This window comes from Castanea sativa, chromosome 2, assembly GCF_040712315.1.
Source record: "Castanea sativa cultivar Marrone di Chiusa Pesio chromosome 2, ASM4071231v1".
Lineage (NCBI taxonomy): Eukaryota > Viridiplantae > Streptophyta > Magnoliopsida > Fagales > Fagaceae > Castanea > Castanea sativa.
In genome coordinates this window covers 43,451,571-43,478,205 of record NC_134014.1, presented here as the reverse complement: position 1 = coordinate 43,478,205, position 26,635 = coordinate 43,451,571, and the positions used below count along the sequence as shown (strand labels likewise).

The 26,635-nt window shown below is 39.2% G+C and overlaps 1 pseudogene; it reads right to left on the bottom strand.

The window, feature by feature from the left end:
• Nucleotides 1-9,514: 9,514 nt before the first annotated feature.
• On the bottom strand, nucleotides 9,515-26,167 carry LOC142625376 (uncharacterized; annotated as a pseudogene).
• Between the last annotated feature and the right edge of the window lie 468 nt (nucleotides 26,168-26,635).

Sequence of the window (26,635 nt, the reverse complement as noted above, 5' to 3'; positions counted from 1 at the left end):
CTGGGGAAAACCATAGAAGTATATGTGGATGATATGATGGTGAAGAGTAAGACAGTACCTTCACACATGACAGATCTGGCCGACACCTTCCAGATGCTAAGGAAGTATAAGTTGCGCCTTAACGCCTCCAAATGCTCTTTTGGTGTGGGGTCTAGAAAGTTCTTGGGATATATGATTACTCATAGGGGCATAGAGGTAAACCCAGTGCAGGTTAAGGCTATTCAGAATTTGCAGCCGCCTCGGAACCCAAAAGAGATTCAGAAATTGACCGGGATGATTGCTGCGTTGAATAGATTTATCTCTCGGTCAGCTGACCGATGCCGTCCTTTCTTTCAGTTGTTGAACAAGTGGAAAGGGTTTCAATGGACCGAGGACTGCGAGTTAGCTTTCCAACAGCTTAAGCATTATCTTTCTCGCCCACCCATTTTATCTCGCCTTGAGGTGGACGAGGTTTTGTTCGCTTATCTGGCCGTGGCTGTCCACGCGGTGAGCTTAGTCCTTATAAGAAGTGAAAGCGGAGTGCAAAGACTGATCTATTACGTTAGTAAGTCCTTGAATGAGGCCGAGGTGCACTATCTGCCCTTGGAAAAAGCGCTTCTGGCTGTAGTCCACGCCACGCGCAAACTTCCTCATTATTTCCAATCTCATACTATGGTTGTTTTGACCCAGTTGCCTCTCAAGGCTGTGTTGCGTAGTGCTGATTATTCTGGCAGGGTGGCAAAATGGGGAACCATTTTGGGAGCCTTTGATGTTAAATACAAGCCTCGCACTTCGGTAAAGGGTCAGGTCCTCGCTGATTTAGTGGCAGAGTTTACTGAACCATTGTTAGAAGAAACTTCGAAAGAAGCACACATGGGTGAAAAATCAGTTGGTGTGATCACGGCCGTATCGCCCTCGGCTTGGAGAGTTTATGTGGATGGGGCTGCTAATCAAAAAGGGTCTGGTGTTGGACTTGTCCTAATGTCCCCTGAAGGAATTGTCTTCGAAAAATCTTTGAGATTGGCCTTCTCGGCTACTAACAATGAGGCCGAGTATGAAGCAGTCTTAGTAGGCATGCAGATGGTACATAAGATGGGTGGCAAGGAAATCCATGTGTTCTCAGACTCTCAGTTAGTGGTCGGCCAGGTCATGGGGACCATGGAGGCTAGAGACCCCAGAATGCAGGAATATTTGGCCCAGGTCAAACGCCAGCAGGCTCAATTTGACTCCTTTGTCTTAGCTCACGTTTCTAGGAGTGGAAACACTCATGCAGATTCCTTGGCTACGTTGGCAACATCCTCGGCTCAAGGTTTACCAAGGGTTATCCTCGTTCAGGATTTGGTAGAACCTTCTCTTGTAACTGCTAACGCGCCTCGCATCCATCTAATAAGGCCTGGTCCTAGCTGGATGGATTCGATCATATCTTTTCTTAAGAATGACATCCTTCCCGAGGACAGGGCAGAAGCAGCAAAGGTACGTCGAAAGGCGCCGCGTTTCTGGTTGTCCGAGGATCAGAAGCTCTATAAACGGTCCTTTTCAGGACCGTATTTGTTGTGTGTACACCCTGAATCAACAGAAGCATTACTGGAGGAATTGCATGAGGAAATTTGTGGGAGCCACACAGGGGGGAAGGTCCTTAGCCCATAGAGCCCTGACTCAGGGTTATTGGTGGCCCAATATGCAGAGGGAGGCTCAGGACTATGCCAGAAAATGTGATCAATGTCAGAGGTTCGTCCCTAATATTCACCAACCTGGAGGGGTTCTTAACCCTCTCTCCAGCCCTTGGCCTTTCGTACAATGGGGCTTGGACATTGTAGGGCCATTTCCGAGGGCAGCTGAAAACAAAAGATGGCTTTTTGTAGGAACAGACTATTTCACCAAGTGGGTTGAGGCCGAGCCCTTGGCAAATATTAGAGATGTTGACTCCAAGAAGTTCGTCTGGAAAAACATCGTCACTAGATTCGGAATACCACACACACTCATCTCGGACAATGGTGTCCAATTCGATAGTAAGGCTTTTAGGAAGTATTGTGGTGACATGGGTATTATAAATAGGTATTCCACCCCAGTTTATCCTCAAGGAAATGGACAAGTCGAGGCTGTTAACAAGGTCATAGTCAACGGGCTCAAGAAGAGGTTGGATGATGCAAAAGGCAGATGGATAGAAGAGCTCCCTCATGTTCTGTGGACGTATCGGACCACACCGCGCAGGTCCACTGGAGAAACTCCATTCTCTATGACTTATGGAGCCGAGGCGGTGATACCACTGGAATCTGGTTTTCCTACCCTAAAGACGAGTTCCTTTAGCCCAGAGAATAATAAAAGACTCCTAGAAAAGGATCTTGATTTACTTGAGGAACGGCGTGAGGCAGCTATGGTCCAAATGGCTTATTATCAACAGAAGCTAAAACGAGGGTATGATGCCCACGTGAAACTAAGACCACTCGCGCCAGGTGATCTTGTACTAAGGAGAGTTTTAGGCACTTCTAAGAACCCAGCTTGGGGTAAGTTGGGACCCAACTGGGAAGGCCCCTATCGCATTGTTTCAGTAGCAGGCATAGGGTCGTATAGGTTAGTTGACCTAGACGAAAAAATTGTACCACGTCCATGGAATGTAAATAATCTTAGAAGGTATTACTATTAATGAAATGTGCATTTATCAGTTGATATTCCACAGTCATGATTAGCTCTTTTATTTGTAATTATCAGTTTTAAGAATCAAACAGAAACTTGGTTAAGTGCAGTCCTCGGACCACAAACCTTGTGGAAATTGATGTCTTGTCATTTGTTAAACAGAACCTTAGCTATGCCGGGTCTTCGGACCTCCTGCTTTGGGAAAATTAACATTTGAAGTTATCATTTTTAAGAATCAAACAGAAACTTGGTTAAGTGCAGTCCTCGGACCACAAACCTTGTGGAAATTAATATCTTGTCATTTGTTAAACAGAACCTTAGCTATGCCGGGTCTTCGGACCTCCTGCTTTGGGAAAATTAACATTTGAAATTATCATTTTTAAGAATCAAACAGAAACTTGGTTAAGTGCAGTCCTCGGACCACAAACCTTGTGGAAATTGATATCTTGTCATTTGTTAAACAGAACCTTAGCTATGCCGGGTCTTCGGACCTCCTGCTTTGGGAAAATTAACATTTGAAGTTATCATTTTAAAGAATCAAATAGAAACTTGGTTAAGTGCAGTCCTCGGACCACAAACCTTGTGGAAATTGATGTCTTGTCATTTGTTAAACAGAACCTTAGCTATGTCGGGTCTTCGGACCTCCTGCTTTGGGAAAATTAACATTTGAAGTTATCATTTTTAAGAATCAAACAGAAACTTGGTTAAGTGCAGTCCTTGGACCACAAACCTTGTGGAAATTGATGTCTTGTCATTTGTTAAACAGAACCTTAGCTATGCCGGGTTCTCGGACCTCCTGCTTTGGGAAAATTAACATTTGAAGTTATCATTTTTAAGAATCAAACAGAAACTTGGTTAAGTGCGGTCCTCGGACCACAAACCTTGTGGAAATTGATGTCTTGTCATTTGTTAAACGGAACCTTAGCTATGCCGGGTCTTCGGACCTCCCGCTTTGGGAAAATTAACATTCGAAGTTATCATTTTTAAGAATCAAACAGAAACTTGGTTAAGTGCAGTCCTCGGACCACAAACCTTGTGGAAATTGATGTCTTGTCATTTGTTAAACAGAACCTTAGCTATGCCGGGTCTTCGGACCTCCTGCTTTGGGAAAATTAACATTTGAAGTTATCATTTTTAAGAATCAAACAGAAACTTGGTTAAGTGCAGTCCTCGGACCACAAACCTTGTGGAAATTGATGTCTTGTCATTTGTTAAACAGAACCTTAGCTATGCCGGGTCTTCGGACCTCCTGCTTTGGGAAAATTAACATTTGAAGTTATCATTTTTAAGAATCAAACAGAAACTTGGTTAAGTGCAGTCCTCGGACCACAAACCTTGTGGAAATTGATGTCTTGTCATTTGTTAAACAGAACCTTAGTTATGTCGGGTCTTTGGACCTCCTGCTTTGGGAAAATTAACATTTGAAGTTATTATTTTTAAGAATCAAATAGAAACTTGGTTAAGTGCAGTCCTCGGACCACAAACCTTGTGGAAATTGATGTCTTGTCATTTGTTAAACAGAACCTTAGTTATGTCGGGTCTTTGGACCTCCTGCTTTGGGAAAATTAACATTTGAAGTTACAACTTTGGTCAAAGTTATCTCCTTATCATGTCTGGATGTTAATGCGTTACTGTTTATTAAACTCGGATCTTAAGTTTTATATCTTTAAGTGTTAAGCAATTTTGTGTAAGGAATGGTCCTCGGATCTTACATCCTACTAGAAACAGTGTTATGCATTATAAAGGTTTAATTGTTATATGAGGTCCTCTCTTCTTTTTAATCGAGGCATTGTTCAAATATATTAACCATGTCACCTTTTATTAAATCTTTAATAATATGCGCGTGACTATGTGAAAGTTATGATTGTGCAATCCTTGGAGTTAGATTTATTTACTCTGAGAAACTTCTGTAATAAGTACAAAAAGAATAAAGTAAAAACAGATACAACCCAAGTGAAAAGCAAATGAAATTGTTCTTCATTAATCAGTCAAATATACATTACATATATAATTCAAAAATGGAAAAAGAGAAGTCCTAAAGATAGGTCCTAAGCTTTTGTAGGGGGGTCTTGCTGAGAGGTATTGGTGCCCTCGGTCTTTCTCAACTCCAGCTCAAAGGGAGTCAAGACTTCCTTTCCCTTATCTGCTGTCTTCGTTGGAAGGACGTTGGGTTCCACTGTCTGGCTCAAGTCCTTCTCTGCATTCCCTCCTCCTTCCTTCTCTTTGTTGGAACCAGAAGGTTCTGTAGGATCAGGAATTTGCTGTGGGACCACCGGAGGTAGAGCAGGAAGAGTTGTCTCAGGGGTAGGAGTGGCAGCAGGAGCCTCTTCAATCTCCTGTATTTCCAGGGGAAGCCAAACGTTCTCGGACTTCCTCAGATCCGAAGATAGAGGAACTCCTGCTACGTTTAAAGCTTCCCCCATACTTTTTGACAGTATTCCCAGCATAAAGCCGCGAATTCCTCTGTCAGCTGCTCCTCGGTGGTTGCTACCCCTTCTTCGAAACTCGCCTGCTTGGCAGCTTGAAGAGAGAGTTGGAAGGATCTGGCTTCTTCCTTCATCAACGCCAGTTCCTTTTTCAGATCCGAGCACTCCCTTTGAGCTTGGGAGAGCTCTTCATCTCTTTCACGAAGGAGCTTGCGCTGTCCTTCTATCTGGATCTTCATGGTCTTCAAGTTTGACTCGACCCCATTTTTCTCTCTCCTCAAATCAGCCACCTCTGAGGTCAACTTCTCATTCTCAGCAAGGGCTGTGCCCAAGGACTTCTCAGTCTCCAGCCTGATTTCGAGCTCAGTTCTGGCTATCTTCCGAGTGTCTTCTATAAACTTCTCGGCTACAAAGACTTCCTGAATGGCCTGTAACAAAGTATGATGGAATTAGGAATAGTAAAAAAAAACTTACTTATAAATATTGTTAAAAGTGGAATCTTCCTAAAAAAAAAAAAAGGGCAAAAACTTACCAGCGCTAAGTCTCTTTTTAGTGAGAGGAATAGTTGTGGCTGGCCCATTTTTTCCAAGGACTCCATGTCCTTGGGCAGCAGGAGAGGGCGTTCCAACACTTCGGCCAAGTGGTGGGCATGGCCTTGTTGAACCGCCCTTATACTGGACTGGCAGGAGATGGGTGCGCCGTCCAGTCTTAGATTGGGGGACCAGGTGGTCGGTGCTCGGCGTACTTCAGCCTCGTCCCTGATTTCCCCGATTTCAACCGAGCGGGCCCTACCCTTGCCTTTGTCCAGCTTTTGCTGCTGAACCGGTGGGGGTTGTTGTCGTGGTTTCTTGGGGTCCTTATTAATCGTCCCCTCGGTATCCCCCTTTCTCTTCTTCTTGGGATCCTCGGCTGGAAATTTTGGTTCAGCTAGAGGAGGGGGAGGTGGTAAAGATAGGGGAACTTGGGACGTCCCCGTCTTTTTCTCTACAACCTTAGCAGCTCTATTGGTGAGGAGACCCTGCATTCTTCCCATATCTTCTTCGGATTCGTCCTCAGGTAGGGCAACCACAAACCCTGCAATTCCATAGGCCTCGGCGGCTTCTTCCTCCTCGTCGAAAAGTACAACAAACTGATTCCCGCGAGGTCCCTCGGTGTCTTCGAGACGGAATTGGTCTATCTCGTCGTCTAGTGTATGCGAAGAAGACACCTGCTCTTCTGGAACGACAGTTGCTTGTGAGTGCACAGCGAGGGGAATGGCTGCTATAGGCCGGTGGTACAAAACGGTGTTAGGAGCGTCCGGGAGGTCGCGGTCGTCCAGAAAGTGGGGCCGAGCTACATTTATCCTCCTTCGTCTTTGGTCACCCGCAACTATGGCGTTCTCTATCTCCTGGAAGTCCGAGGAAATGGGAGTGTACCCTAGAATGAGATGAGCAGCCCGGAGTTGTAAGTCTTCGCTAACGAACACCTCGGAGCGAAGTACTCGGTTTAGATCTGCGACGTTACAGTGACTCAGACGAGGACGCACGTGTTGTTTATCTGCGAAAAAGACATCAAAACAAACAAACCTGGTCAGATTCACACAGATATTTAACAAGTTTAAGTAAGTATGAATATGCATTTCTGTATGTGTTAGAAGAAGTTGTGTTGTGGGGAGATTAATCCTACGGCATCGCACCTGGATCCCCCCACTCAACTGGGCAGTGGAAGCCGTCGTGCCAGTTCCCAGAGACGATCAGGTGGTCGTTCTTCATGCCTTTGTTGGATTTGGGCAGGTAGGAGATTAACCTAACGACACTAGAATGGGACTTAATGTAGTAACCTACTTTGGAAAGTTTATGGGACTCATATAGAAACACGACATCGTGCCATGTGAGGTTTAAACCCATCTGCTCGTTCAGAGCATCTACACTACCCAAAACTCTAAAAACGTTTGGGAGGCACTGATCGGGACACAACCGGTGGTTGCGAAGGTATTCCCTAGTTACAGGTTTCATTGGAAGGGTCATCCCACCCTCTATAAAGGCTATCATTGGGATGATAACCTCTCCCTCTTTCCTAGAACCGGCCACGGCTTCTGCCGGGCAATATTTTAACCCTACATCACTGGGAATACGGTATTTGGCCCTAAAGCCTTCCATCCCAGCGGCGGTATCAACTAGACACTTAAACCTACCCATTAGAAATGAACGAAAGGCTAAAATCTAAAGGGGAGAATATTTACGAAGACAGCCGAGGACTGTATCCGAGGAGAAAAGGTTAAGAATAGAGAGAGCAAGAACTTACAAAGTTGAAGGTACAGGTTTCCACGGTTTTCTGCAGGTAAAGTATGATTGTTGATGTTTTGATGGGATTAGTCCCTGATGAATTAAATGAAGGCGCAGGTTCCCGAAGCGTCACGACGTGCGAAAAGGTGGCCTCGAAATTATATTTGTCCCGCCTAAAATTTCGTGGAATAACGAGGACCGTTGGATGCCTATCTCACCGTTGAACATGGGAGACAAAGAGTAACTTACAGTAATAAATACGCGCGTTGTTGAAAATAAAACCGCCAAGTGGCGTCTTTTGGGACGCGAAACGATTTCCACACATGCCATCACTCACAAAATGTGTGGAGTAGATTCTCGTCGGATCAAAACCCTATTTTTCTCCTCGGACGTTGAAAATTAGAGTTTTGAGGGGCTATTGTGGGGGGTAAAAAGATCCTGATGGGAATGTGGGCCTTTTGGGCCGTGTTAAGGAAGGCCGACCTGCTCCTGGGTTTAGAATTTGTTAGTACTATGGGTCGACCCATACGCCGAGGATCCGAGGCTCCAGCCGAGGGTGAACTTACCCTCGGATGGACACCGAAGAACTCGGGATTTCATAGCAAAGATTAGGGGATGACACGGTTAAGGCCAGTGGTTAAAAGGGGTGAACCCTAGAATGCCCCAAAAGCACCGGTGTTGGAGAAATGTCAAAGATAAAGGCTGCTACCTCCACATTAAAGACCCTGCACCTACCACCCTGGCCGCATTTATGGGGAAGTGACACCTGAACAGTGGAAGAGAAACTTCTGGTTACTATTCAAAGGCACTGAGAAAAGAAATATCTAAGCTAAGGGGGAGGTGGGGCAACATGTGTATAAAGTATTCAAAGGAGTAGTATTTAAGGAGGAGCTAAGACAGAAAAGAGACGACGGACTTTTTGTAACCTAAAAGGAAAAAGAAACAAAGAGAAAGATATAATATAAGAACAACTCTCGGCTTACATCCGAGGAAGCTGATTTACAATATTCCTTGTTGATTCCAAGTACTTGCAATCTTTAGTTTGTCATTGAATCCTCACACACTTCTAACCTGGGTTTCAAGCCCACACTCTACAAATTCATATTGTTTAAGGCTCATTAGGCCTGAGCCCATAACTGTTCTTGGGGCCAGGTGCAATTGTGCACTTACAACAGTGGTTAGTGATGTGATATACTCTCTCACGTGAATAATAGATGTTATCATAAATTTAATTAGTAAGAACTACTAATATATTTAAAAAATAAATAATAAAAAACTCCCAAAATATTGATTTATTTATTTATTGTAAGTAGGTTCATTAGACTCATAGCTGATACCCTTTTTATAGTGGCTAAAAAATGTTTTGTCATTGGATTTGTTATTTTTATTCCTCCAAAAGTGGACAAAATCCATCAGATGGTTAAGTAGCGCTATATTTAAAATTCTATTTTAAGGGATGATAGAAGCTATCTCAAATGAGGTGGTGTTAAAAAAAAAAAAAATTTGTTGTGTGCAATTTTGCTCATAAAATGTACTCTCTCCATTTCAAAGCAATTGGAGATGATCCTTTTCCCAACATTTAACCGATAGCAAGTTGCAGCTTAGTATGATTTGAAGCTCAAAATGATTTAAGCTAGTCAATGGGATTTAAAACTGTGTTCAAATACAACATTAATTATAGATACATTAATATCTGCAGCTAATTGTTGCAGATTCGACCCACCCCATGAAAAAGAATAAGCGGGCAATCAACTCATCTCAAAGAATGTTGTCATGTAAAATAGTTGCCACAACCCAATGACCAATTCAAGGTTTCAAACTATGTAATGAACTTCCATGTTACCTTTCTACCTCAATACAAGAATCACTAAGGGCCCATTTGGATGGAGGGAAGAAGGAGAGGGAGTGGAGGGGAATAGAGTAGAGCTGGCTAAAAATAAGCTAATTTTGGGCCAAATCTACTCTACTCTACTCTACTTCCCCTCCCTCTCCCTCAATCCAAACGGATCATAAGGGTATGTGTGGAACGGGGGAAGAGGAGAGGGAAAGATGGCTGGAATATACTAAAATCTCCGTCCACCAAAACATAGAGTAAGAGTACTGAAGCATTATTCCCACCCATTTGCTGGATTTTATACTGGATGCACACTGTCAGTTGTATGATTTCTCCCCCACTATGGTCAATTTCTCCAGCACTTGAGATCACAAAAGCTAAGAGATTTGCTTCCACTTCTCTTGAATCGTTTGTAGCCAATTAGCAGGGAATCTAGAGATTGATTCTTCCCTACAAGCCTGTCTTCTCTGTTTAGTGTCTGCAACATGGGAATTCCATAGTCCTCTACAAAGTTCTGGACCATCATTCTATTAGATTCCACTAGAGGAGACTTTTATCCTAATTAGTTTCCCAAGCTTTGATTTATCTTTGATTCTTGCAATTTTAAGAGCCTTTGCACACACAGGAAAACCCCTAACCATCCCAAGACACCAAAATTACGCCAGTTCCCAAGCATGTTCTTCCCTGATAAAAGGCTGCAAACCACCCAGCTGCCAGACCCTGATCATCTTCAAATAAGTGGACAACCGCAACGTCTTCACACCCATCTTGACCAAGTTCCATTTCCAAACTGCAGTTGTAAAAACCAAGACCTGAAAAATTATAGAGACATGTGAGTTTGAGTTGCTACGATTATGGACTTGGAATTCTGCAGGGGAATTTCAAACGACATAGTAGGATTCATAGCATGCCTATTAGTATGTGATGGGCGTTCTTTAGAGGACTATTATTCACTAAGCGAGTCATGCATAGTGTCTGCTTCAGATCATTTTATATTAGGGAGTAGTGAGGAAATAAGGCTTATGGTATGTTTAGAACTAAATTAATGAAAAATTACCGCAATAGAAGTTGGACACTTCTACCTAGCATTAGAGCTGATATTACTAATTTGGAGGCAACCCACTAAGCCATTTTAAGGAGCCAACATGAAATATGCATCTTCTTTTGTCAAATGAGAAGTAATTTCTTGACACAAACACCATATTGTTTTTAACATCCATCTCAACAACATACCTGCATGAGAGACAATATGGTCCATGAGGCCTAAGCCCAATGGGTATGTGCTCAATTATGTTATATTAATCACTCATTCTTCTCATCTTTATTCAATGTGAGACTTCACTCACATGTGTAACCTAACAATCTCCCCCTCACGTGTGAGTTTGTCTCTCTATGGGCTTCAAGACCTCTCTGTGGGCAATGAACAAGTCCTACTCACTCTCCTTTGCCTAATGAGCTTTTCACTTCATCAACGCGTCATCCATGGGAACCACGTGTCAACCCCGCACGTACATCAATGGGAACCCTGCATGTCCATGTCCATGGGAACCTCGCACCACACCATTATTTAGCACCATTAGCAACATTCCTTTGTTGGGCCTTTTTTTTTCTTCTTCTTCCTCTCCAGGATCTTTGTGTGTGGGCTGTTTAGGCTTTTTATTTTGTCCCTACTGGGTAGGGACCTTGAACACCTCACCACCTTTGCCACATACTACCATGAGCTCTGATACCACTTGTCGGGGAATAACACCTTGGAGAGATTCCTTGAGTAATTAATATAATACATAGAGACACACTTTAACCTAAAAGGCCTAAGCCCAATGGGTATGTACTCAATTATGTTATATTAACCACTCAAGAAAGCTCCTTAAGGTGTTATTCCCTGACAAATGTTATTAGAGCCAGGTTTAGGTTTAAGTGGGAGTAATGGTAGAGGAAGTAGGAAAGGCGTCTGGAATAGAAAAGTTTGATGGCACAGACTTCGCGTATTGGAGGATGTAGATTGAAGATTATCTATATGGGAGGAAACTGCATTTGCCTCTTTTGGGGACAAAACCTACCACTATGAAAGATGAGGAATGAGATCTTCTTGACAGACAGGTACTGAGAGTTATTAGGTTAACGCTGTCTAGATCTGTTGCACACAATGTTGTGAAGGAGAAAATTACTATAGATCTGATGAAGGCTTTGTCTAGTATGTATGAAAAGCCGTCAGCAAACAACAAGGTGCATCTGGTGAAGAAACTGTTCAATCTAAAGATGGCAAAGGACGCATCAGTAGCATAACATTTGAATGAATTTAACACTATCACAAATCAATTGTTGTCTGTAAAAATTGATTTTGATGATGAGATCCATGCATTGATTGTTTTAGCTTCTTTGCCAAATAGTTAGGAGGCAATGAGGATGGCAATAAGTAATTCTATAGGAAAAGAAAAGCTAAAGTACAACGACATACGAGATTTAATTCTAGCTGAGGAGGTTCGCAGAAGAGATGCAGGTGAAACCTTAGGATCTGGTTTTGCCCTAAACCTAAAGACAAAAGGCAGAGGTAATAATAGAAATTCAAACCGGAGTAGATCAAAATCCAGACATTCTAACTAGAACAGAAGTAAATCTAGATTAGGCCAACAAGTACAATGCTAGAATTGTGAGAAAACAGGTCACTTTAGGAGGCAATGCAAAAATCCTAAGAAGAAGAATGAAGATGACTCTGCTAATGCTGTAATAGAAGAGGTACAAGATGCATTACTTCTTACAGTAGACAGTCCACGTAATAATTGAGTTTTGGACTCAGGAGCTTCGTTTCATACCACTTCACACCAAGAAATCATACAGAATTATGTTGTAGGTGATTTTGGTAAGGTGTATTTGGCTGATGCTTCAGTCTTGGATGTTGTGGGTATGGGAGATGTTCGGATATTGTTGCCCAATGAGTCTGTTTGGTTACTGGAGAAGATTCGACATAATCCTGACCTGAGGAGAAATTTGATTTCTATTGGACAACTTGATGATGAAGGGCATGCAATACTATTTGTTGGTGGAACTTGGAAGGTTACAAAGGGAGCTAGAGTATTGACTCATGGAAAGAAGAATGGTACATTAAATATGACCTCAAGTCCAAGAGACACAGTTGCAGTTGCTGAAGCAAGTATTGATATAAGCCTATGACACCGCAGACTTGGTCACATGAGTGAGAAAGGGATGAAGATGTTGCTATCAAAAGGGAAACTACCAGAATTGAAGTTTGTTGATTTTGACATGTGTGAAAGCTGCATCTCAGGAAAGCAAAAAAAGGTGAGCTTCTTGAAAATTGATAGGACACCGAAGGCTGATAAATTAGAGCTAGTATACACTGATTTATAGGGGCTTTCTCTGGTTGCATCCCTTGAAGGTTCAAGGTACTACATCACTTTCATTGATGACTCAAGTAGAAAGGTATGAGTTTATTTTCTGAAAAATAAATCTGATGTATTTGAAACTTTTAAGAAGTGGAAGGCTATGGTTGAGACAGAAATAGGTTTGAAAGTAAAATGTTTGAGGTCAGATAATGGAGGAAAGTACATAGATGGAGGGTTCAGTGAATATTGTGCTGCACAAGGAATTAGGATGGAGAAGACCATTCCTGGGACACCACAGCAGAATGGTGTGGCTGAGCGCAAGAATAGAACTCTCAATGAGCATGCTAGGAGTATGAGGTTGCATATTGGACTACTAAAAACTTTTTGGGCTGATGTTGTTAGCACTGCAGCTTACTTGATAAACTGAGGACCATCAGTTCCTATGGAGTTCAGATTTCCTGAGGAGGTTTGGAGCGGTAAAGAGGTAAAGTTTTCCCATTTAAAAGTTTTTGGTTGTATTTTTTATGTTCATGTTGATTTTGATGCTCGTAGTAAACTTGATGAAAAGTCTAAAATATGTTTTTTCATTGGCTATGGTGATGAGAAATTTGGCTATAGGGTTTGGGATGAACAAAACAGAAAAATCATTAGAAGTAGAAATGTGTTTTTTAATGAACAGGTTATGTATAAGGACATGTCAACTATAGTGCCAGATGTTACAGGGATTAATCAAGATAAATCTGAGTTTGTCAACTTAGATGAATTGACTGAAAGTACTGTCCTAAAAATGGGTGAAGAAGATAAGGAGAATGTAAATAGATAAGAGTACACCTATAGCTGAAGTCTGCAGATCTTCCAGGACCATTAGACCTTTACAATGTTATTCACCCGCTCTAAATTATCTCCTGTTGACTGATGGTGGTGAGTCAGAGTGTTATGATGAAGCTTTGCAAGATGAGAATTCAAGCAAGTGGGAGTTACCCATGAAGGATGAGATGGATTTCTTATTGGGGAATCAGACATGGGAATTGACTGAATTGCCAGTAGAAAAAAAGGCTTTGCACAACAAGTAGTATCAGAGCCCATGGTGGTGTGCGGTAAAGGTGGTGAGGTATTCATGGTCCCTACTCAACGGGGATAGAGAAAGCCTAAACGGCCCACACACAAAGATCTTGGAGAAGAAAAAAAAAAGCCCAACAAAGGAATATTGCTAATGGTGCTAAATAATGGTGTGATGCGAGGTTCCCATGGACGTGCAGAGTTCCCATAAATGTGTGTGCGGGGTTGACACGTGGTTCCCATGGATGGCGTACGAGAGACCCATGGATGACGCGTTCATGAAGTGAAAAGCCCATTAGGCAAGGAGGAGTGAGTAAAACTCGTTCATGGCCCACAAAGAGGTCTTGAAGCCCATAGAGAGGCAGACTCACACGTGAGAGGGAGATTGTTAGGTTATACGTGTGAGTGAAGTCCCATATTGAATAAAAATGGGAAGAATGAGTGGTTAATATAACATAATTGAGCACATATCCATTGGGGGCTTATGCCTTTTGAGTTAAAGTGTGTCTTTATGTGTTATATTAATTACTCAAGGAAGCTTCTCAAGGTGTTATTCCTCGACAAAAGAATTCCTTGGTAAGGGCAGGTAAGGTTGGAATAAACAAGAATAGCCTCATCTGAAATAAACAAAGGTTGAAAACAACTATTAGAGGAATCAATACTTTAGAACACTCAAGTGTAAAAAGTATCATAATTTCAAACAAGTATTTGATAAGGATAAAATTTAGTTACAAAATTGGTTGTAGCCTTACTCAATATCATTAACATTAATATATATTTTGAAAATCTAAACGTTGGTCTATATGTTTCTTATGCTCTTAATATACATGTCAAATTTTGTGCCAATTGGATATGATTTACTATATAATCTATAAGACTATATTTTGTGCATAATTTTAAATTACAAAAACTTGCAATTTAAATAATTTATTGATAACATAACTAATGATCTTTATTTTTTTAGAAATTTTACAAGCATGAAGAATATAAGAAAAAGATGTAATTCAATAATAGATTCGTCAAAATTTACTTCAAATGAAAAGATATTAAGGGTTTATTTGAGATCTGCTTATTTTGCTAAAACTGAAAACTTTTTGCTGAAAGTACTGTAGATAAAGGTAAAAGTTAGTTGAAATAGTACGGTGGAACTCATAAATAGTACCAAAAAGTGTAGTGGAGCTCTTAAATAGTAGCAAAAATGAGCGAAATAATAAAATAACCTAGCTTTTTAAGCTGGAGCCAAACGCACACTAAGTAAGGTTATAGCGTAAGGCTATAACCAATTTTGTAGCTAAACTTTCTCCATTTGATAATAGCCAATTTTCACATCATCAAATTATATAGGAGTATAATCTTACTAATAAAACAACAAAAGCTATGGTGAAAATTAGAAACTAATTTCGTTTTCCAAACAATATATTTAGTAGGCCACTTTTTCAAAGTATATTACTTACTAACATCTCGAGCCTAAGAGGCTCGATTTTGGGCTTATAAACCGAGCCTCAGAGGCTCGATTTTTATGTTCTTAGGGAGTCTGACTTGGCGCTTTTTTCACGTGGAAAGAGACTCGATTTCTATACCGACCTTTAGAAGCTCGACTTCTGTGGAATAGGATGCCGCGTAGATGCCACATGGAAATCGAGCCTTAGAGGCTTGGTTTGCTAAAAGTGAAATCGAGTCTCAGAAACTCGATTTTTAAATTGTGGTGAAAAATTACTCCACGTGGCAATCATGTTTAGGTCCTTATATCAGATCTGGTTTTTTTGTCTGGGTCTCTCGGGTCATACACACATTCAGCAAGTCTTCTTCCCCCTCTCTCACTCCCTCTCTTTCTCATACAATCCCAACACTCATTGTAGTCTTTCCCTCTCTCACTCCCCCTCTCACTCATACAATCTCAGAATATTTGCACATCCTCATGTTAGGTAAGGGTCTGTTGGTTGTTTAGTGTATAAAGTGTTAGTGGATTTTGCTAGTGTTAGTGTATATAGTGTTAAGATATATTTGTATCATGGGTATGTATCATGACTTTTGTTGTTTGGTTTTGATATTTGTCTTTAGTTTTTTTTTTTTTTGCTTGAGTATGGAAATTATAATCATTGATTATTTGTTAGGTTTTTATCATGGGTATGTATATAGCCAAAATGTGTTGCTAAGACATACATAGTTCTAAGATGTATATAGCATGAATAATAAATATCTTTAAGACATACATGGTTCAAAGACACATATAGCTATGAAATTATAATCATTGATTGTATTGTTCGGTTTTTATCATGGGTATGTATCATGAATTTCTTTTATTGTTTGGTTTGATATTTGTCTTTAGTTTTTTTGTTGCTTGAGTATGAAATTATAATCATTAATTATTTGTTAGGTTTTTATCATGGGTATGTATATAGCTAAAATGTGTTGCTAAGACATACATAGTTCTAAGATGTATATAGCATGAATAATAAATATCTTTAAGACATACATGGTTCAAAGAAACATATAGCTATGAAATTATAATAATTGATTATATTTTTAGGTTTTTATCATGGGTATGTATCATGAATTTCTTCTGTTGTTTGGTTTGATATTTGTCTTTAGTTTTTTTTTTTTGCTTGAGTATGAAATAATGATAATGATTGAGTGTGTTTGTATGTGATGTGGGGTGAGTATATGCAAATGTGGGGTGACAAGTTGTAATTTTTGTACTTTGAGTAGATAGAAAAAGTTTTGCAATTGATGTTAAATGAAAGAGATAAAATATGTCACTAACATATTACACTTGACTCTAATAGTTTTACAATCTTTGAAGAATATTGATATAAATGTATACTACGATGGACCCCTTGCCAATCCTGAACAGATTGACGGATTCCCATTTAGCGGGACGTGTATCGAATGCTACTTCATGATGATACGTCGTAAGTTGAAGACGTTGAATGATTTGAAGAGGACAATAATGGAAGAATTGAATTTGAACCCTGCTTATTATGACATAAATATTATTTATCGTTATCCACAAGAAGTCCTTCATGAATGGATAAATTATGGGTATATGGTGATCAAAGAAAACAAACATGTAAAGATCATGTTTAATAGAATCCATAAAATGCCCCAAGTAAATATTGCTGAGTTGTACGGAAGTTTGGAGCCGCTTGCAGAAGTTGATACTAAGGAGGTGCAACAAACAATTACATCTTTACAATTTACAGCCCTAGATGATGGATGCACTACAATGGAAGGTTATACAATGGGAAGTTATATGCTCCCATTTGAAGATCATGCTGCTAATATCGGTAAAACACTCCAATTTCAAGAGACACATTTAGAGGAGGAAGACGAAGATGAAGATAAAGATCATGTTGCAAATAATGGTGAAAATCTTGATGATATGGATGAGTACGAAGAGAGGATTGAGTGAGGCGACTTTGACAGGAATGTGGATGACCATGAACTCGTTCCCAATTTTGAAGAGAAAAATATGGAGTACCATGATAAAGGTGATGTAGACAATGATATTGGCGTTCAGCATGATACAAATACGACAACTGCCTATACACCTCCTGCCGAGTAATTCTACGCAAATACTTGAAAAAATATGGTTGATCCTTCACGTCTTCAGATACCATTTGTTTCTACTTGGGAAGATGGGATGCATTTTAGTAAAGGGTTGACTTTTGCAAATAAAGAGGCGGTGAAGCATGCATTGATAATATACGTAACAAATGATAATAGAAATTTTATTATCCGGAGGTCAACCAAAACTAAATTATGTGCCGTATGCATTAACACCAACTGCAAGTAGTACGTTGGGGCATTCATGAAGGCTAAACTTAATGGTTTGTGGATGGTCACGTTTTATGTGGGTTTACATAGTTGTATACCATTTGGCTTGCGAAGAGACGGTAAAATGATAGATTCTAATTTTGTTGCATCAGAAATTGTGGGAAAATTGCGACAAAATCACACTGTTCGTATTGATGAGCTTTGGGAGATCAGACATACTAAGTATAAACATGAGTTTTCTTACTATAAGGTATGTGACGCAAAACAAAAGACAATTGCTAAGATATTTGGGGACTGGGAGGAGTCTTACCAAAGGTTGCGAAAGTTGTTGTTGGCATACTTGGATCAGGATTCGGGTACCCAGTACAGCTATTTCACCATACCTAGACCCATAGATGGTACTAGGTTGCTGCGCTATGTATTTTGGGCATTCGCTTCATGCATTGCTGCATTCAAATATTGCAGGCCATTGATCAGTATTGATGAGACTCATTTGCATGGTAAATATCGAGGGGTGTTGATGATTGCAATGACAACCGATGCTAACCAAAAGGTTTTGTCTCTCGCCTTTGCTATTATGGACAAGAAGTCAGGGGCTAGTGATGGTGGTTTTTAGAGTGTCTCAGAACTTTGATAGAGCATGTGATACCTAACGAGGGCATTTGCATTATTTCTGACCGACATAAAGGTATCAAATGCGCCATTGCAGAGTGGCCTAGAGGTGATGACGGAAGCTTACGGATATTTCACTGATATTGCCTTTGACATGTTGCTAGCAACTTCAATACACACTTTGATAACTCGACTCTAAAGGCATTGGCCGTGAAAGCTGGATATGCGACTCATGAAGCTAAATTTAAGTCCAAAATGCAAACCATTAAGGATGTCGAGATTAATGCACTAAGGAGTGTAGACCCTGATGATCCCCATCTTGAACGCTATATGCTATATGCCATACACATACTTAATGAGTGAGGATGTGGACAAATGGACCCAGTGACATGATGGTGGAAGACGTTACGGGGCAATGACAATCAATATCTCTGAGTGCTTTAATGGGGTATTTAAAGGTGCTCGCGGTTTGCCCATTGCTGCAATGGTTGAGTTCACTTGGTGCAAACTTGTTTCATATTTCCATGATCGACATAAAGAAATTACTTTTGATCGCTCTCGAGGTAAGGTGTGGAGTGATTATGCAATGGGGATCTATACCAAAAATGTCGATAAAACTTCAGGACACACTCTAAAGGAATTTAATCATGAAACTGGTGTATATCAAGTGGTTACCCCGAACAACGATCATAGAGGTGGAGGGGGAAACCACAGTCATGAAGTGCGCATATTTGATAGAGCATGTGGTTGTGGAAAGTGGCAAAATATTAAAATCCTTTGTTCACATGCAATTAAAGTTTTGCAGTAATTGCATCTCAATGCGACTAGCTATATTGACTCATGTTATAGTTTGGACAATGCCATTCACACATATTCACATCAATTTGTGGTGCCAAAGTTAGAGTCATTGTGGAGGGACGTTCACGGACCATGGTAGGTGCCTGACCCAAGTTTGTTGCAGGCCAAATGTCGTCCTGTGAAGTCAAGAATAAGGAATGAAATGGATGGGGTACGACGAAAACGGGGAAGTTGGAACCTAGATTCAAACTTAAGGGAGATTCAACCGAGGCAGCGATGCAGAGTGTGTCATGAAGAGGGGCATAACCGCAGAAGATGTCCCAATTCCCATGGGGCTTCGACAAGTGGTTCCCGTGGGGCTTTGACAAGCGGTAGTGCTACAAACTAGGCAAGTGCTGTCGTTGTTTTGATATAATATGCTTAGAATTTCATTTGCTTTTTGTTCTTCACATTTAGGAACTAACAATCGTATTTTAATGTCTTTTAGATGAGCAGAGACTCGATTTTGGAATGGCAATGTACATGGGAATTGTGGTTATCTTCGGTATGGACAAGTGCTAGGCGACTATGTTGACCATGTTGTATCAGTATGGACAAGTGTTAGGCGACTATGTAGACTATGTTGTATCGACTCAGTTGTTATTTTGTTTATTACTGAATGTTGTTGTAATTGAACTAGTAGCTATCCATTGTACTCGTTACATTAGTTGCGTTGTGCAACTTTTGCTTATAATGCCAGCAATGATAGTACTTTGGATGTGGTTAAATCTGATTGTGAGCCGGACGTACTGTGGTTAAATCTGTATGGTCTGTATCTAAGAGGGCAACTATAGTGCCCATGAACAGTGACTGCTTTAATCCAGTTTTTTGCATCTGATGTACTCTCTCTCCCTGGGCAATTATATATATTATGCTTGTATACAGCCATGTGATGTGTTTTGGATCTGGTTTACAGCTGCAGGTCCAATTCTTAAAACTACGCATTATATTTCTAAATGAGTGATTGCAATTGTGACTTTGCCACTACAACATTCTACTATCTACTTTAAGGCTTTCAACATTCTCCTATGTATGTGTGTGTGTGAATGTAAAATTTAAAACTGGCATTAGGAAAATATTTGAGTCCAATTTTCAGCTGGTTTTTTTCTTTCTTTTTTTATTATTATTATTATTTTTTATTTTTACAATTTACCATAGTGAAAACAGTTTTAACTGGTTATGTTGTTGTTATCTGGTCCGGTTCAATGACATGCCAAATACCCTTCTTTGAAACCATATTTGTCTTTGTGTGTGTGAGAGTTTATTGCTTTAGAGTGAATCAAATGGTCTAACTGTTCAAGTTAACTCATATACATGTGTGAGCTTGGGTGTGCTTTTTTATTGTTTTATTGAATAAAATTGTGCAGCCTGGTTCAATGCATATATATGTGTGTGTGTGTGTTTGAATTGGTTTGTTGCTTTAATGAATCCAATGGTTCAAGATATCTTTTGTTGAAGGTATTGCTTTCAAATTGTCTTTCAATTGCATTGGTTTGTTGAATTGGAGAATCTATTATGCATGTCTTTTATTATTCTATGTGAAACCACTTGCATTCACCGTCTACAAAAGATGAACTTAAGACTGTTGTGGGTTAAAATTGTCTTTTTTATATAATTTAATTAGTATTTTTATACAAATATACAAATTTACTTTTGAATTTTATTTGTTTACTGCATTAATGAGTCAATTTGTGTTTTATCTCTATTGTCTGGTTGTCTATGTATTTGTGTCTTTTTGTGTGTCTCTACTTTGGGGAGGTTAACTGAAATTAAAAGTTGAATTGGTTTTTTTTAATGGTAAAATTGATGATTTTTGTGATTGGAGGTTCCTAAAGCTGTGTGATTCATTGACCTTAATGGCAACTGAGGGATAATAGCTGAAAGGAAATTCAGTGATTAAGACTATTCAGGAAATTGCTTTTGTTTTTTCTAGCAATTAGTTTTTGGTGAAATTCATTTGTAATTACTACCTATTTTCAAATTGCTTCATTCTTTCCATTGCAAATCCACACACGCACACACAATGAACTTCATGTAGTTTTTGTGCCTGTAACACATTTTAAAATGCATCAATTTACTCTAACAAATATTTGATCTTGAATAAGCTCAAAAAAAATATGTAAACCTTTTTGTGTTCTGATTTCTTACTAAGCATGTGCATAGGCAAATAGAATTTGTTTTCCGTTCAATATTCATAAATACTTAAATCAGATAGGTCCACAACTCAAATAATTAAACGCACACATAATTGTCTACAAATCCAACCATATGAGTAGAGACTGCTAAAATCTCACATTGATATGTGATACAATTTGCATGTTTAAACCTGTTTTAAAGTAAGATCTAATCCAATCAACAGGCAAATTTATTTCTTTTTCTATTTGTTACTGTTATTAACTTATTACAGACTTGGATACCTCAGACTGATTTGGATTCAATGAGTGGCGAAGTTTCCTCATTTTAAATTTTCTCAAACACGACAATCTCAGCACAATCAAATCAATCAGAGTACCAAATGGAAAATTAACAAATAGAAAATTCCTCATGCTAAATTAACAAATAAAAAAAAATTCTCGTATCTTCTTGGGAACCAAACAGAGTACCACACGAAACAATCAGATCAATTATAAATTTGGAACAAAAACCACAGACCCACATGAAAAAATCACACAATAAGAAAATCATACCTGAAAAAACTGAGTGAGAGTGGAGATGGTGCTTGAGAGTGGAGACTGAGTGAGTGAGAGTGGAGAGGGCGAGTGAGAGAGGCGTGCGAGTGAGAGAGGCGCGAGCGTGAGAAGGTGGAGAGGGTGTGAGAGAGGCGTGAGAGGGAGAGTGAGAGGGAGAGTGATAGAGAGTGGAGAGAGGGCTGCACGAGAGTGAGAGAGGCGTTAGACTTGGTTTATTTTTCAAAAAACCCAGGTGGCTCCCGCAGATCAGCTAGCTTCCACGTGTTGAACACGTCACATACAAATCGAGTATTTAAGGGTCGATATATAAATCGACTCTCTAAGACTCGATTTACATGTGACATCCATGTGGAAAAAATGCCAAGTCAGACCTCGTTAGAACTTAAAAACCGAGCCTTAAAGACTCGATTTATAGGTCAAAATCGAGTCTTTAAGACTCAAGATGTTACTAAAATATATACTTTCAGAACCGTGCCTACTAACTAAATAGTTGGGAAATCATGGTTAAATTCCAATTTTGGCCCAAAAGCTATAATTAATGCGAAAGAAATGTTATAACAGCCACTCTGCTACTTTTACGTATCCTATACAACACTTCAATAGTGACTAAAATGTATTGAGCATGTTCAACTAAAAGCAAGAAAAAAGGATTTACTTTATTTTGATCGGTATGCTTGTACCACTAAATAGAACTCATAAATGAATGGAATGACATTTATGAACCAATACCAGAAACAATTGCTGGCATTTTTATTATTATTTGATAAGTAAATTCATTAAAACATGAAAATTGGGTTCTTCTGCCCAAGTACACAAGAAGTGTACAAGAGAAGAGCATCTCAGAGAAAACACAACATAACTACGCATAAAGAACCGTTGAAGCCCAGAAAGGAGATGGTGGAGGAACCAGTAATCCAAACAAAGGACTGAAGGAAGGATGCCAGGCAGGAATAAATAATGAGAGTGCATACCAGGGTCCTCCAGGGAGACGTAGACCTTGGTGTTGACCAATTGTGCAGAACCAAAAACCTTGATGCTTGCCAAGGAAAGCTCCTGTCTCAGCTTCCAATATTACACCTTCCATCTCTCCCCAATATGTCTAGTGACAAATTCACTGAACTTTATCTGTATCCCAAAAAAAAGGGAGATGAATGCATTCCCCACTCATAACCTCATGATAAATCCACTCATAAGAAACCACAATGAAAATTATTTTTAACAGCCACTCAAAATAAATCCATAACAGATAATTTCAGTATGAATGAATCACATGATAAAGAGAATAATAATATGGTATTTCTGTTGCTTAGCAAAAGGATATTATTCTGACTCTTTCCTATTAACTTCACCATCCAAAATAATAGAATGAAGTTTAAAGCAAACAAAACCTAACAGAATGACGATTGAGATTTAAGGGTGATCTACTTCACTTTCCTATATGATTCAAGTAAACAAGTAAATGCTGGCACCAGGAGATAATTACTTGGACGGATGAGTACTGGAAATAAATAAATCGTGTCCTAAGGAAGCATATTCCTTGTTAATCCTTTCTATCTTTGTTAGGTAAATAAAATCTGTAGCAAGTTTACGGACTTCTTCCTGCAGGCCATTGGGCAGAGGTAAAAAGAGAAGGGAATCAGAATAGTAAGACACGAATTCAAGTGCTCTACAAAGTGACACTTAAAGCTACCTACAATGAGCAAGCATTAGTATAAATTGCTTCAGCAAACAAGTAATTAGTGAAAAAAAAAAGATTGTATTAACCATACACGATTGTGGATGTTTCAGACCTTTCGGTTCCCATTAACTATGAGAAACACTGAATAAAGGCAAAATATTCATGGCAGCATCTATGTAACTAAATTTGCACTGTAATCATAATCACAAATAAATTGAGTGAGAACAATCCTTTTTGATAATACGTATGCAGTATCTGGCATCTTTTAGCAACTACAATCTATAATTTCCACCTAAAGTTTTCAAGGACTCCAAAATATTCAGCAAATGTTGTTCACAAATTAGATAACGTGAAACAGAATGAAAATAATTAAATACAATCTTTTCAAGTAAAGTTCTGCCTTTATAGTAAAGCTAGTCCCAACTAACCTTTGAATAATAAACAAGTGGAAATAAAAGTCACTTGAGCTGAGCAGAGATGCGAAAGGAAGTATGTTTGATCCCTGGCCTAAAAATTCAAAGTTAGAATGCGTTAAAACCAGACAATATGCTTGAGAACTTAAATTAAAAAAAAAAAAAAATTGTGCTCCTTTGCAAAGTGAGATCTGTGTACATATGGCAAAAGAAACCAATAAAATCACTCCTGTGTTTTCTTCCCTCATATAGGAATTTAGGGAACTACAAGTACCCACTTGCAAGCTCAAAATTCAATGACTGTAAAGATATCATCTTAAAGTAACATTAAAACCTCCGGGACATGATCATAAAAATTACATATACATAACAATTACATATGTGGCACCTCTAATGGACTGTGAAACTCCTCCCCACTGGTCAATTGATATAAGTTTGATGATATTCATTTTTCTTTTGTTAGAACTTAGAAGAGAAGGGAATTCCTTGGCCTATCTCCTTGCCCTTTGGGCAGCTTTTTGTAATAGCTCTGGGCTACCACCATGGCCCTGGTCAGAGATGGGCAGGGGCCCAAGCTTTCTCTTTTGTAAGCCTTCCTTGGCCTTTTTTTTGTGTGGAATAATAGAGGTTTATAATTCAGCAAAAAAAGAAGAAGTGCGAGTAGCAATCTAAAGCATCTGATCATAAATAAAGCTCATATTTAAGAAGACAAAATTTTTTGGACACATCTATGATATATAAAGAATATCAATAAACCCAAAAAGGACACGAAATGATAGAAGGCAGTGATGTGTATCTCATGAAGATACCATGTCTTTCGATAGTTCTAAAACAGAAGGGTTTTATCCATCTGATCTGTAGAGGAGTCAATGATATTTGCAAAATGTCCGGAAGCAACACAGTCAAACTCCATACTGCTGATGGCATCCATGAATGCACCTGGAAAAATGACATACGCTTAAGAGAGAAAAGAATAATATATGTAACTTTGCAATGGTGAAAGGTATAGTTTTTAAATTAAGTTGACAATATACAAAACTTTATTCTTGTATTGCAAAGAACATATGGCCACATCGATACTCTTCAATATTGTAAGACACCTGAAAAGTTGACCATTAATTCTCAGCACTTAAATGGCCACATTAAGTCCGTCATGATTTCCTCTAGTAAAAAAACAAATATGCAAGCAATGAAAAAGACTGACCTAAAATATTATGATAGTTGAATTCATAGACACGAAGGAACATCAAACAGTTATAAGTTTAAAATATATAGTTAACAAGCATTAGAAATTGAGCTGAAGGTAAAGCGAAAAGTGAGTGCTAATTGAACATTATCCAAGAAGATACACTCAGAGGAGCAATGCGTAGTTGCATACCACATTCCTCCAATATTCGTCTGTCAGATGCACAACCTTCAATGGAACATCAACCCGAAGAAAGAGATAAATTAATTTAAGTTGTAAGACCCCTCTTCTGCATAAACCACACAATAAAATCAAGCTAAGGTTGTATCTATGAAATGTAAGAGCAAAAGCCTTTCATTGAAATCATGCAGATGGGCGCAATTCATCCAAACAAATGTAATATCTGTATTAGCAAATGTGACTACTTTTTTTTTTTTTTTTTTTTAATGAGGTATTAGCAAATGTGACTACAGAAATTCATTTCAAGGGGTATCAATTTATGACTAAGTCCAAAGGAAAAAGGGAGTATAAAATTGTGACAAGATGTAAAATCATTAGACACTAATGCTCTCTAGCTCAAATGAGACCTCCTCCCCTTGTAAAAGTGAAATGGAGGGTAACTGGATATCTAAAGTACAGTCCCCACTAGGAGTTCCCACATGGTGCTGGCAGGTGGGGTCGTGTATTTGTGGTTTACTCTTCAAGAGGTGAGTCCAAGGGCCCTGCCTTAATAAGGTTCCATGTCAAAAAAAGAAAAAAGAAAAAAAAAGAAAGAAACAAAAGGCAAAGGGTAAAGTTGTGGGTTCATGAGTCATGATCCACTAGGTTCATGAGTCATGACCCACTAGGTGCATGTGTAAATACTACCACAACAACAACCAAGCCTTAGCCCTAAAATTTTAGGTTTGGCCATGAATCCTGAACAGACTAATAAGGCCCAGTGCAAGTGTAATTACCAATAAAATGGCATTTTTAGGGGTTTTTCAACAGAGACATCTAAGTTTTGAATCTCCCCTCCCCGCATAAAATGTATTAAAAAAAATGTAATTCATCGTACTGAAACTTTATTGGACAACAGAAAGATTAAGAGTAAAGTAGAGTTAGTAATCTAATTACAAAGAGCTTTAGCATACTTCAAATCTTCTTCCCATGGGCAATCTGACCAGAAGCACTCAAAGTAAAGTAATATAATACATTCATTCACGAGAACACCTTTATATTTCAAGCACACGAAGGATATATATACTATTCTTTTTCCAGCATTAAATAGCATGGGAATTTGAAAGAGAAAGTTCAAGAGTTTGTACAAAATAATGGCAAGAAGACAGACAGTACATTTAATTCATACAGTCATGCACCATACCTGTCCATCAACAATAAATATACAGATGCTTCTTCCACAGCTGCAGTAACTTGTCTCTCAATCATTGAGGGCATTCTGGCAACAGTTGCCTCTAGCTATGGAGGCCAGTGGAATCCCATCAATACCAATTGTTGTGGTAATAGCCAAGTCTTCCATAACATCAGCCTGTGACTTTGCAATATTGAGAACACCTCTAGTATCAACCACCATAAATTCATACTCTCCCCAAAAGATCTACTATACAAGCGGTCCCTAGTAACTCCCAGTTCATCCACCACAATTACCCTGCTCCCCTTATTAATCAAAAAAACAAAGTCAACTTTCACTAGGTGAAAACACACATGGAAGTTCCAATTTTTATTCCTACAGTACAGGAAGGCATAAATACTAATCGATCAGAGAATCTAAAGCCAGAATTATTAATCAAATACCCTGACAAGGTGATTAAATAGTGCTGATTTACCAACGTTTGGTCTTCCAACAATCGCAACCCTGGGAAGTAGATGCTCAGGTATCTGCACATTGAATTTTAGCTAGCAACA